Genomic DNA, 13,294 nt, shown 5'->3' on the forward strand with positions numbered 1-13,294 from the left:
TTTCAAACTACATATTGTGTGTATGCAAAGAATATTAACTTTTTCCGTTATGTCTGTCAAGTGCACATTTAATTTGGTGATTTCAACTTTTTTCCGAAATTAGAAAAACATATTATTGGGTATTTATTTTTATGCTTAAAGAAGGATAGAAGGCAGATTATTAGGTATAGGTATCTTGTAGTGACCTCTACAATATTACTAAATTCTTCTTCTTTACTTCCGCTTACACGGTTATAGCCGAGTTAACAACAGCGCGACAGTCGGTTCTTCTTTTCGCAATGTGGCGCCAATTGGAGATCCTTCGGAGCCAGGTCCTTCTCCACCTGATCTTTCCAACGGTCTTCCTCTTCCTCCGTTTCCACCGGCGGGTATTGCGTCGAATACTTTCAGAGCTGTGGTGTTTTCGTCCATTCCGACAACATTACCTATTCAGCGTAGCCATCGTTCCATCGAATGCGGTATTCGCCGTGGCCAATGCGCAAAGTACCATAAATCTTCCACAGAACCTTTCTCTCGAAAACTCGAGATGTTTTCATGCTGTCAAGAGCAGCTTTAAAATCGGGGAATAGGTGGTGCGTGCCGATTCTCTTTTCATTGGTCTTTCCCAAGATTCGGCGAATATCTGATCATTTGTTGATTTTTCAGCCCTAAAGCCACACTGATAAGATCCAATCAATTTGTTGACGGTGGGCTTTAATCTTTCACACAATACACTCGATAGAACCTTATATGCGATGCTGAGGAAGCTTTTCCCACGGTAGTGGGCGCAGTTTGTGGGGACTCCTTTTTTGTGGATTGGGCAGAGCAAACTTAAATTCCAATCGTTGGGCATGCTTTCGTGCGAGCATATTCTACATACAAAGAAGCTGATGCATGCTCCCCATCAATTCTTCGCGCCGTGTGTGAAAAGCTCGGCCGAAAATAATCGGCCCCCGCCGCTTTGTTGTTGTTCCTTTGTGTAATTGCTATTCAAATTTCTTCATAGTCGGACAATGGAACGTCTGCTCCATCATTGTGATTGCAGCTTCTCGACGTCGAACCTTCCTTGTGTTTGTTCACTTCTACACAAGACTCCATCCCTCAAATTACTGAATTACTCTTGTCTAAAAGTAGCCGCTTTTTGGTCTGTTCACCATCAGCACTACCCCAAAGTACCTGTAGTATGTCCAGTTCCCTGATGACCTAAGGTGTTTCTCTAAGACTAGATGGTGTTTGCAAGGAAGATTTCACTTCTCGAGCTCAAAATGGACTGCTGTAGGCACAGAAGGACATGTTGAAAGCAAACCGAATATCTTTACAGTATCCAGGTAAGTTTACAGCAAGTCTTAAAGGCTCTGACCAACAGTGCCGGCTGAGAATTTTTCCTAATATACAAGTAGAAGAAGTTTGTCGGAAGAAAAAAGTAGACAGCAGAAGTATACAGAAACGCAGGCATAATGATTGCCGTAAAGAAAACAAGATCGGGCTCTTAATATGGCCGGTGTCATCTATACCTGGCAGTCTGTTTCCAACCACATGGGAAAGCTAAAATAGTGCAACAGCCCAAAAAAATAAATTTTCATGGATTAGCACCAATTTGTACTTGTTCGCGCTTACAGAAAAAACAATCTTTACAAATGCGCATCAAATGACACACACACGTCCCAAATAGGCACTTCAATAGCAGCAATATGCCACATCATTGCCGCTAAACAAGCAATAAATCAACTGCAATGAAACAGAAATAGCGAAGTCACAACCAAAGGAACAAAAGTGCCCACACTCAAAGCGATACCGTTTCGCTATTAATACTCATCGGCATGCAGGCAGTCATTATTTCAGGCTGTCGCAGTGGCACTGCTTTGCTGCACAGACATACATATATGCGATGGAAGGAGGAGTCACGAGGGGCGCTAAAGGGGAGACACAAGCGTTGCATGTGGCCGGTATTTATGTAAAGGCGATTTATTGCCACACACACATATGGGCATGTGGGTATGAGTGTGTGTGGACCATGTCATGATTATCCCGACAGCAAGCACGGCGAAAGCGCTGGGCGCGGGGTGTTTGCTGTTGCTGTTGTTGCCGCTTCATAAACATGACATGCCCCACATTTGCTGACATTTTATGTACTTCACGAAAAAACCAGCATACATTAACACACATATACATGCGCCCACATACATGTGCAGTTATGCAGGCAAAGTAGTTGAATGTGAAGGAGGCGCAACTACTGGACGACAGCGGCAGGCACTCAGGCGCTCTAGTCCACTTTCTTAAGCTGCAACACACACACACGCACATACGCAAGCAGACAAATTTTTCACTTTTGCACTCCGCATTTGTAGTTTGCTGTTGGCACAGATGCATTTTCGGCAAACGAAAAATGAAAATTACCCGAAGGCTCAAGACGAAGGCAGGCCGTCTCACAGGTGAATTGTGTTGAGTGCCGCGCTTATCGCACTCGTCCATGGCAACTAGTCAACATTTTGGTGAGCGCTCGAGTTGGGCACACTTTAGCATTGGTTTTGCGCCCAAAAGCGTGCTTTGAAAAATAATCACGAACATTAAAACACTTTTTGAGTTTCATAAGTGTCACTTTGCATACAAATTTGCATGATCATAATGAATGAAATTCTGCAATGGAAATCCCATTTTAGAATTGAAGTAGAAGCGTGCATAGAAATGCGTTGTGTAGACTGCAGATTGGATTTCCGTATTTCGTATTCAAATTGTTTTCACACACACTCACACACGACCGCACTTTCGGTCCACATGGTTGCATGTGGCGCACACCTGCAGGCGATGGCAAAAATTTCGCACATTTGCAATTTTTGTTTTACAGTTAGCATAAGTGTTGCACGGCGAGAGATTTGTAAATAGACGCCGGGGGCGCCCTGTAGGAAACAGCTGATCACAGCAGAGATTATCGCGTGAATTCTGACCAATTCCCAAAATCCATTCGAGATTAATGCGTTTCTTTAGGAAGCATTTCGGCGAGACCAATGACATCTGAAGGTTGATTTCATAATAACTAACAATTCAAGTGCATAAGTTCAAATTTACAATTTCTCAGAAATGTCATTATAAAAAATGAAATTTGAAGTTATGCTTTTTCAATTAATTAAAACATAATTGACGCTCCGCCATCTAGTTGATCTTTAACACGTATTTATGGCGAGTTTTTTTATATTAGCCGATAAAGTTTTAGGCTGTCTCAGAATAATTGATTGGTTTCATAAGAAACTGTTTCTTAAGGGGTTACATGGGTTTATGAGTTTCGAAAAATCGAGTTTTTTATTGGCTTATTAAATCCTACAACATCTCTAGAATATTGTCCTAAAACTTCAAGTTGACCCGAGTAATAGTTTCGGAGATACAGCCTTGAGAACTTTTGCGCTCCAGGCTAGCTAGACTAAGTTCGCCGTCTTTAAACACGTTTTTTTCGAAACTGTGTTTTTGAAGTCGATTGGGAAGATTTCTCGAGAATTACTAATCCGATATTCATGAAATTTTACACAGGTCTTTTAGATACAATTCCTAAAGACTTGGACGAAGGATTTTTTTCGATTACAATTATTTGAAAAAAAAGTGTCGCGAAATTTTCACTGAAATTTTCATTTTTTTATAAAAATGCCTGCCAAAAATCTAATTTTCTGTTTTCTTTCTTTGTCCAAGTTCTAAGTTAAGGTCTTAACTAAAGCACGTATTTTTCACTTTACATGATCCTGTAAGGAGTTATACTGCCAACGCAGGCGCATCTTTTGGTGGCCACCGGAAATGGCGTCGCAATGGCCGAGTTTAAAATATTTTTTACAAAAATTTCAGATTTTCTTTGCTAATAGATTTGCTATGCTTGTAACAATAAAAAAAATTCTAATAAAATATTTAATTTTTATATGAGAAAAAATTGTTGAAAGAAGGCTGTTTCTTATCCGAGGAAACCCATGTAAGCCTTTAATCGAAATATGCTCGCAGATTTATCATTGCCTGAAAGAGGCTTTTCTTTATACGAAAAATAGTTTTGTTGCCGATCAGAAGCTGCAATCCGGTTCTTTATAGTGTAGTGCAAATATATGTATGTACATATTAAATCGTTTGCCTACATTTCGGCGCGGCGCCAAATAAGCTTGCTAACCAATACGAGCTCAAAATTTAACATTAAAAATCTATATAAAATTCCCCATTCTCCCTAAAATGTCATTGCCTTCACAAAGGTGTCGTGTACAATTCGAAACTAATGGATTTCCCTGCGGGGTAGCATGTTGGTCCCAACACGAAACATCGTCTTATCAAGATGTACACAAAAAATAAATTACAACACAAAAACCATAAGCTCCAACACATACAGGCATTCAATGCAAGTAGGAATGTGTGCGGTGGGTGTGTGCAACATCGCCACCTGCAACTTCGTTTAAAAAAGCGTTTCCTCCCTGCGTCTGTGGCGCCCGTCTTGTACGCTGTCGCAGACACGAAACACCTTCAAGTGTCGGAAATTATGAATGAATGAACGAGAAATTTGCGCTCCTGCAATGACGCGGAGCTGAGGTTGAAGAACACACACACACACACGTGTGAGTGTGTATGTGTGTGCGGTAAGTCTGAAAAAGGATCTCCAGTAGGGCGGCATTTCTGAATGCATTGTGGCGTACTTAAGAGCAGCGTGTAGGTGGAGTGTCGGTATGTATGTGTTGAAATTTGCTCCAGGCTGTATTCACCCACCATTTTGTGTAGCCCCGAACACCTTCCACTGACAATGACAATGTTTGTTAATGCGGCCGCATTGTGGTTTAAATTTCCGCCAAGGACATAGACATACGAGTATACAAACGTGGCAGCAGAGGCCATTGCATTAATATTCATTTCCCTAAACGGTTAATAAATAAAGTCTGCCCGGATAAGCCGTGTAGTAGGCTTAGTTGAATAGGATTTTGGTTAATAAGTTAAATAATAGGTCGGCGAGCTGAATTTCAGCGGAGTACGAATTCGGTCGAAGCTTCTCGGTCTGAACACGGTACAGGCAAGCTAATTAAATCCAATAAACATTCCGGTACCATAGAGTTAGAACTTGGGAGCACGATTTAAATATTCGACTGGCATAAAATCCGATTTTGTATGAACAATGAATCGAACCTGAGGAAGTTAGGTGAGATGTAAGTTGTATCAACAAGTCGATAGACATTTTATGATAATGTTTTCGTTGTTGTTGTTGTAGAATGAACGGTTTTATAAACATAAGTCAGAGATTTCCATCAAGGTCTTCTAACATTAATTCCACAAACGGTCGACTTCGTTCTTGATCTTTGATATTCAATAGTTAGGTTTAAGGAGACATGTTTAGGTTAGATGGCTGATCGAAGATTGCACGTGGTCTGGTATGGTAACACTCCTGTGTTCGGAGATTAGCAAAACGCTTAGTAGCCAATTTTGCACAAAAGTTTAGTTTCGACTCCCGCCAGTTCGGTGGGATGTCTGAAGGTATGCGCTCTCAAGTATTTAAGTCTTGATCTCCCAAACGCGGGACAGTCAAAAAGTAAGCCCCGAGTTGTTTCCACCTCATCTTCTTCTATACAGCTTGTGCAAACGGTGTCTGGTAAAATTCCCAATCATACAGCATGGACGCCAATAGGGCAATGACCTGCTAAAAGCCCCACAAATAGGGAGAGGCTTGCCTTACTGAGGGCAAAGATACCACTAAATCTCTTGCGATCAATCTTGGGCCAAGAGGCTTTTGCGACAGCGCAAGTACACAAGAGGATACGAAGGCACCGACCCACTCCCACTCTATCGATAGCGGTTCTAGGGTGTCTTTGCTTGCCAGCTCATCAGCTTTACAATTTCCTGCGATTCCGCTATGGCCCGGCATCCATACCAGTCTTATCACAAAGACAGTTGGAGTTGATAAAGAGCTTATGACAGTAAACCCCTCCACGAACTTTCCGACCAAGCTCTGACCCATTTGTAAAGAATCTCACTGCCCTTCTTCTCCAACGGCTTTTTCCCATCCATAACTCCCTCGTCGGTATATGGTCAGAGAAAGAGCCGCCATAGTTCGGGTTGGCGACTCCATGATTAAGGAGACATGTTTAAAAACAGGAGACTCGTTGTCGTGGATACACGTTGAAATACCTTTGGATTCTGGATGCATAAGGGTTTAACCAGCTGCTGTACCAAAACCGCAGATATGCAACGATTTCTAAGGTTCAATAAGACCAATCAAGCTTCTCGTCGACAGCTTGGGCTTCAACGAAATTCATTCAACGCATGTCAGAATGGTTTATTCTATTATTGTTGCTTAGCCAACAAGCAGAGGCCTCTCACTGTCACTCATATGTCTCATACTCAAAAAACAATACTGGTATTGAACATGTGGAACATATATGTATTCTAATAATATAAACAAGTTCGAACAAGAGCAACAAACTTTTCCAAAGACGACTACGAATAGACCTTCTTAAAGTCATAAATATAGAAGCAACATATGCAGCAGCGGCGATTTAACAAGCTGCACCTTGAGGAGAGCTGCTTGCACCACACACACACACACGCATGTTTTTGCATGAGTTAAATGCGCATTCAAGGAAAGCTGAGCGAAAGGTTCAATTTAAATGGATAGAGCTCACAAATGCACATATGCTTATGCCGCCATGAACTTTGCTTAGCTCTTACTTTTCTACTACAAATAGAGACACGCCGAGAGCGAAGCACGAGCTCTGCTGGATGTTTGTAATAATAAAATATTGCTTTGAAAAAGTATCCAGCGACTGGCATTATACCTCTAAATAAGAAAAACTTCATAAATATAAAATTTCAAGCCACAAACCCCCACCCGTCAAACGCATATTGAGAAGGACGGAGAAGCATGTCAAATTACCAATGTCCATTATCGGACTTACTGTTTATGTTTTCAGGCATTTTCTTGTGCGTCATATAAAATATTTACATTGAGCTCGTCGACGCCGCTGCCTATCGAAGCTTGCTTGTAAATGGAGAAGGTTAAGCGGTTTGTCACTGAATTATCGGCTTATATTGTGGCCACCACCACCTCAATGTCCGCTGAATGAGTTGAGGGCAGCTAATAAAGAAGGTTTTTTTAAATCACACACATATAATACATATTTATTTCCATATAGAAGCGGTGGATTGCTGCGAGTGCTGGAACAATGTCAGCAAAAGCTTTTAATGATTTGAAAATATGTATAGCTTTTATTCGATGCAACTAACATTGTTCGACGATAAATATTTATTATTTATATTTTCAACTTTAACCTTCTTGAATGTTGGAAGTAACACTTAATTGTTTTATGTAGAAAACTGTAATTTCAAAATATATGTCGAAAAACGTTGCCTACATTTAGGAGGAGACTTCAATTCAAAATGAACATATGCTGATTTGCCTGCAGTATCATAGGTGGTCCATATATCGAGAGGTCCGGTTAGAACTATAAAAACTTACTGATCTTTAATAAATGATTTTATAAAACAAACATCTATGTCCCACCTTCAGTTGCGTCGAAAGAACTCCACAAGGGGGGACCGTTCCCGGGACTATGTATCCGGAATGGCCCCACATTTTTTATCCGGCCAAGGACATCAACTCGGCAGAATTCTGATGCTACAACAACAACAACATGGAGGACAGAAGTTCTTAAAAACTAACAATTTAATATAATATACAAAGAGTGTTCCAAAGTAAACAGGAATTTTTGAATCTAGCGCTCCCTGGTGGCACCATCTACATGTTCACTGGTGTGTTATTATCTGCTATCTTTATCGATTGTCCAGTGAGAATTTCATGACATTTCATTGATTGGAAGTGAAGTTATTGTGTTTTAAGTGTCATTATGTTTGTGTTATCGATGCGAAAATGAGCTTCGAACAAAGAGCCAACATTAAATTTTGCTTTAAAATTGATACAATTTTTACCGAAACGTTTCAATTGATGAAACAAGTTTATGGCGATGATTGCCTATCCCGTAGTAGAGTGCACGAGTGGTTTCAACGTTTTCAAAGTGGTCGTGAGGACATAAATGACGATCAACATGTGGGCCAATCAAAATCCATGATCACCGGAAATTCCATCGAAACTGTACGTTAATTCATCAAAAATCAGCCTAAATCATCATTGAAATTCATGGAAATGAAATTTAACATCTCCAAAACATCGATTTATCGCATTTTGACTGAACATTTGGGCTTACGAAAAGTGTGTGCACGGTTTGTTCCGCACAAATTGACTGACGACCAAAAATTGCTCAGAATCCAACATGCGAAGAACGATTATTTGACCAAAAATCAAATTTTAACCATTAACCACTCGCCGTATTCACCTGATATGGCACCGTGCGACTTTTTCCTTTTCGGAAAAATGCATTTGCCCATGAAAGGAAAGCGTTATGCAGACGTAGAGGTCATTCAAAAGGCTTGCAAAGGAATACTGGCGGCCATACCGGCCAACGAGCTAAAACACTCGTTCGACATGCTTTTGGACCGTGCAAAAACCTGTATTGAAGCAGAAAGAGACTATTTTGAATAAAATAAATTGATTTTGCCGAAAGAACCATTTGTTCTGGTTTTTGTTTAAAAGTCCTTTTTACTTTGGAACGTACCTTGTATAAAGGTAGTCTGACCAATAGGTGTGGTAGTAAGACTTAGTCTGTTTACGAAGGAATTAATACCGAGAAAACATTGAGAATGCAACAACAACAACATTCCCAGAATTTATTATTTTGCAATAAAACTTTCAAGAATTAAAAGATAAAGGCAAGTGCCTAAGAAGTAAGTAAGCTTTCGAAAAATAAGTGAGCAAATTCCCAGAATAACAATCATCAAATGGCGAAGAAAATGCCATAGAAGCAACACGAACGTGCTTCCTCACGAATGGTGCAAATCAAAGTTCACAAATTGTTTATGATATTGATGACGTGTTCGAAGTATTTAGTTCATGTAAAGCCAAGATGACAGCACGTGAGTGCATCAACAAATATGCGACGTTATAGACGCTCCTGCACATACACACACGTGCACACAACACACACACATACAAAGATTGCACATCAATTTAATTTATTTTATTTTTATATTTATTTGCCAGTCTCTCGTCGGTCTGTCTGTCTGCACAGCTTCGCCGCCTTCAGCCCTCGATGTAAGCTAGCATATAGCACTCTGTGTGGGCATATCGTCCCGCCACTATCAAAATATGCAAATATAAATATGAGCACATTTACACTCTCTTTCACATACAGAGTGTATGAGCGAAAGCGCTTACACCAAAGTCATGCTGATTGAACAAATATGTTTATGTATGTGTGTGTGTCGATAATATGTAGATATTTAAAAGCATTTTATGTAATAATACTGTTAGTGCACAAAATGACGTCCCTGTTACGAATTCATAAGCATTTGGTCCTGTATTTACGTGTACTATATTGCCAGCATACCTCCATAGATCACATACAGTGGCACAAAAAAGTATCGACAAAAATCCATAACTTGATTTAAAAGTGTAAATATGTTTCACAATCTCCGTGAATGAGGGGAGAGGGGGTTAAAATAGAACGATGGGCGTGGCACCGCCCACTTTTAGGTGAAATCACATATCTCGAGACCCGCCCGACCGATTTCAACCAAATTTGGTACATGGCATTCCCATGACATTTTTATATAACATTGAGAAAATGGCCGAAATCGGACTACAACCACGCCTACTACCCATATAACATAATTTTAAATTTCATTTGAAACTTTCACTTTGCACGAATTCAAATTCGTTTGCTACCTTACGACCAAAAATTGTTCAAATTCAACAAAAACCGTACAGGCCCCTAGGTACCAAATAAGTGGACTCCAGTACCTGTAGTTGACTTTTCACGACAAATTTCGGTCAATGTGTGAGATATATTATTGAAATTCAGGGAAAATCCTTTCTTGACAATGGTATGTCAGTGTATCAAAAATGTGTTGAATCGGGTCAATACTTCCCCTAACTCCCAAATACCTAATATGTGAATTATCTTTATAAAATTGAGAGAGCGAGTTTTTCTTATAACGGTTCATCCTTGTGGTAAGAATGAATAAAATCTATTGAACACTCGGCTTAGACCCCATATAACCAACAATCCTTAAGTACCTGGCGATACTTCCGTGGCTTAAGCTCTTGGAAGTTGCAAGAGTATGAAATGAATAATGAATGGAATATTTTCATTCTACACTGTAAAAATTTGTTGTGGTCCTTTTTTATCGGAACGCAAGCAAAATAGTTGCACAACTCTCTGCATACCAAATTATGAAATGCCACATGGAAAAAGGGATGTGCAATATATGAAAATGAGAATATTTTAATGCGTTTATACACATGCACATATCTACACACTTGCATTCGAGGATGTACACATGCGTGACACAATTGCAGAGCAGTCGGTAGTTATTTGTGTATCTTGCTGGTGATTCTTCGTATTTTGTCAAAGTAATAAATTCTGTTGCATGCCGCATTCATCGTATGTGTACATGTGTGTTTGTGTGTGCTTTTATGGCATATTCATTGACATACTGGGACTTAATACAAGCATGTGAGCGTGTCAGTTTTTCACACAATACTTAAAGCTTCCCATCATAACACATCGATTGACAAATGTCCACCGATCATCTTTACTATGGTGAGAAAGTTTACAGGGCTTAAAACAAGTAGTTTTCAATTTAGTATAGCCTTAAAAAGAACTTCTAACTCTCAGAGCGATAGTGTTTTCATCCACTCGGACGACGTGAACTAGCCAGGTCTCTTAATTCGCTGAACTATGTCAATGTTGTCGTATATCTTGTAAAGCGATCGTTCCCTCGACTGTGATGTTCGCCGTGCCAATGCGCAAAGAACCATAAAACTTATTTTTCTTAAAAACAACTAGACCTATTTATTAACAATCTTTCAATGATAAAGTGGCGATATGCTTTATAACTATAGATACTGGTACACCACAAAAGTTGATTACAATTTTCTATAGTCCATGATGTTCTCAGTTTTTGAAGAAAACTTAGCTAATTTTCAGCATACTGGATGTTACTACTTATTAGTATATTTCTTCTTTGACAAGGAGAATTTTTTATAACGGGTTTTCAAATAGAGCGCTACAAGAAAGAAAAAAATGAAATTCTTCATCCCTGTGAAAGTACATTCCATGTCATTATGTATGGAACTGAATTTCTTTTGCATAGTCACCACGGGCACGCTTACAGAACTCCCGACGCTGAACCCGATTTTCGACGGTTTTCAAGCATAAATCTGCTGCAATTTCACGTTCGATATTCGAAGAAGTTCATCAATCGTCGCTGGCTTGTTGGCATAGACCATAGACTTGACGTAGCCCCACAGGAAATAGTCTAACGGCATCAAAACACACGACCGAGGCGGTCAATTGACTGGGCAATTTCGTGAGATAATACTTTCACCAAACTTGGTTTTCAATAAATCGATTGTGACATTCGCTGTGCAGCTTGTGGCACCGTTCGTTGGAACCACATATTGTCCAAGTCCATATCATCCCATTCGGGTCAAAAATATTCGGTTATCATTGCGCAGTAGCGATTCGCATTCACAGTAACGTGACGGTCTTGTTCATCCCGAAAGAAGTACGGACCAATGACGCCGCCACCGCACCAAACCGTAATCCTTTCAATTCGCCATAACGTCGTCACAGAGATGGGCAACGCTTGAGAACGACGTGGGAGAGGCTGATTTAGGTCTTCCTCAATTGAAGCGCTAGCGGCAGCAATATTCACTACGGACACTTCTTTGTCTCACTGGCATGGGAACATTTTGTACTATGCCTGTGGATGGATTCCACTAGACGCTCAATTGTTTATCATACAGGACGATTATATCGACCATAAATTGGACGTAGCGCTCTTAAAGTTGAGGCCACTGACTCCGAATTTCAGTAGTACATTTTAAGAATTTCGACTCGTTGTGGGATCGTCTATCCTTCCATGATGAAATTGCAAACCTTACTGAAGAAAATTTGGCAAAGGAGCGGGAAAGAATATGGCGTTGGTCTACTTTTGTACCGTCCTTATTGAAAACCCCGTTATTTTCTTATTTTAAGGGGTCACGAGGGTTTCGAAATTTCAAAAAATTGTTTTTTTTTAATAATATGATATATAAGTATGTCTAGAATATATTCCTAATAAAAGTGTAGGGATAGAACCTTTAGGAGAGCGGTCCGTCAGGCTGCACCGGTTGGCATTTTCAATGATGATTGATTTGATGGAGTTTTTCTGGAAATATCATTTTCAAAGTCGGGAGCCAAGCTTTGACCTGAAGCACTACTGAAGCAATCTTATTGAAAATAAATAAAATGTTCTTGAGTTTAATCGAAGGATTCCTTTTGATTACAACTAATTTTTTCAAGGCGAGTTTTGGTCAAAATTAGACCTAAAATCATACTGTTTATGTTTGCAACTTTGCCAAAAAATTTTTTTGATTTCCAAATACGTCGATTAATCAGGACCTTTACTCATCTACAAACTAATTGGTAATATTTTGGTTTTTGATTTTAGATGAATCCTTTGTCTGTTATGCGGACCACCGCGAGGAGACGTTTATAGGCAATGGCTGAATTTCCACAAAACTTGTTATGAAAAATTCACAAAATATTATTCAAATTTATATTAATTTTTTTTATGAATTTATTTATTTTATGAAAAAAAATGGTGAAAATAGCTACTTTTCGGCCGTCAAAACCCACGCAACCCCTTAAAGGTTGCTAAAAATATTTTGTGCGTACGCTGATGTGCCAATGCTTTGGAAATATGACAATGCAGACAGTCTGTGTTAACATTATGCGCCCGGCACTTGGGTGATTGCAGCAAAAACTGCTCCGAATATTCTCGGGAAATCATCAGACTGACAAAAAAATGTGAATATGTCTTTTTACTAAGGCAGCTAGTGCTTTTGGCTTAAGTGAGGCTGAGTCGGTAATATAGCTTGTCCACTGTTATTACCATACTTTCGTGACCGACTGTTTGCTGTAGACGACACAAAAACGAATGTGCGCGCAACTCACGAGTTTAGAGTCGAGTAGCATTTTATTTTATTGTTACGTTCAAGTTTTCACACACTCAACAACAACAAAAGCGGCAGTTCTAAAATCACAGTTTATGCCTTTATGACCACTTCTCACACACAGCCACACACAAACACATGAACATACATATGTATATGTATGTTTATACATAAAAAATGCGAGTATTAATTATTAAAAAATGTACTTTATGATGTGTTATTTTTTCAACAGAAGCTGCCTGAGCGCTTCAGTATAAATGC

This window comes from Bactrocera tryoni, chromosome 5 (assembly GCF_016617805.1).
Source record: "Bactrocera tryoni isolate S06 chromosome 5, CSIRO_BtryS06_freeze2, whole genome shotgun sequence".
NCBI lineage: Eukaryota > Metazoa > Arthropoda > Insecta > Diptera > Tephritidae > Bactrocera > Bactrocera tryoni.